Here is a 1,416-nt window from a genome sequence, read left to right as displayed (position 1 = left end):
GAAGAGTGTTGGATTATCACGGCCTCTGATAATACTTGGTTTCTGCCTTGCCCCTGTTCTCCACCACACTGAGGCCATGGAGGGGGCACAGTCTCAGGTCTCTCTAAAGCCCAGTTTAACGGCATAACTGGAGCAGGCTGCACAGTGCAAGGAGAGGAAAGGGGCTCTGAGAATCTATTTATTAAGCTCTGCTAGGCACAGACCATACACCAGTCTGAGGGGGTGGGTGGCCCTTTTTTTTTTTACCTTTGGTTCTAGCAAACAATATCTATCTCCAAATCTGAATATAAACAGCCTGGAAATAAACAATTACAAATAAGGTTCCTATATCAATATAAATTCTACTCTAATTTGAAAACCTTGAATGATTAAATGCATTTGCATGAAAAACAAGTACCCAGGGCCGCATTATTTTCAAAACCCCAAAGTGACTTAATAACTTCCCTACTAAATCCATAGGATAATTTTCTCTTGCTCAAAGATTCCTCAATTTTCCTTAAAAAACTGGACCATGTCTTCAGGAAAACGGTTTGGTCCTGCTGTTTCTACCACGGCAAAATTTATTTTAGTACTTCAGATTTGCTCTGTTCCTCTGTGCTTTCTGTCAGGTCTCTTCATCTGTCATGAGTGACTCTCTTATATGACTCTCCCGAGTACAGCCTTTCATACACATATTCTCCCTCTCCCACAAACCAGAGGGTCTGGACCTGTGCCACTACATTAGGAGCTTCAGCTTAGAGCTAGATAGGAAATGCCAAGTTTCTGGTGACATTACAGATCGCTAATTGGTGCCTAATGGTGGCTTAGTTATATTCTTGGCTGGTCGCTGGATGCTAACGAGATATTTCATGAGCTCCAAGTTAACAAGGTCCATGAATTTTGAGTCGATCTCCAATAACAAAGAATATTCTGTCTCTTAAAATTCAGCTTAAATAAAGCACCTTAATAAGGCTCTTTTGTGTTCGTGATGTTTTTTCCCTAGAGAGATGTTTCCTGCATGGTTTGTCTCCTCAGTCATTGTCCACAGGACTCTGAGAAGCTGTAGGAATTTGCAGGCGCAGACTCAAGGCCCGGCTTTCTCTCCAAGGTGTGGAAAGGGAGTGTACATCCGACGGCAGGGCCCTACACTGCCCCTGCCACCCGGACAGAGCTCCGGGGCGGGCGAGCTCCCGGGGGGTATCCACTTTGGAGTGCTTGTGATTTTTTGATTCACCGTTTTTTATAACATCTATTTGAGGTATGAAGACAAATAATTTAATATAGTGTCAGAAACTAATGGCAATTTAAAAATATATATATATCTTTATTGATTTCAGAGAGAGGAAGGGAGAGGGAGAGAGAGAGAAACATCAATGATGAGAGAGTCATTGATCGGCTGCCTCCTGCACGCCCCTGACTGGGGATCACCCCGCAACC

At 43.4% G+C, this 1,416-nt stretch overlaps 1 non-coding gene across 1 annotated transcript; it reads right to left on the bottom strand.

Annotated features, from left to right (window-relative positions):
* Window positions 1–984: 984 nt before the first annotated feature.
* LOC148093080 (small nucleolar RNA SNORA73 family) lies at window positions 985–1,189 on the bottom strand. The gene has a single exon (XR_015714648.1). It is a non-coding gene; the product is annotated as a small nucleolar RNA SNORA73 family (small nucleolar RNA).
* Window positions 1,190–1,416: the final 227 nt, after the last annotated feature.

Source organism: Miniopterus natalensis, chromosome 5, assembly GCF_054644295.1.
Source record: "Miniopterus natalensis isolate mMinNat1 chromosome 5, mMinNat1.hap1, whole genome shotgun sequence".
Taxonomy (NCBI): domain Eukaryota; kingdom Metazoa; phylum Chordata; class Mammalia; order Chiroptera; family Miniopteridae; genus Miniopterus; species Miniopterus natalensis.
Note: the sequence above shows the minus strand (reverse complement) of the source record. Positions and strands in the feature narration are given on the sequence as shown.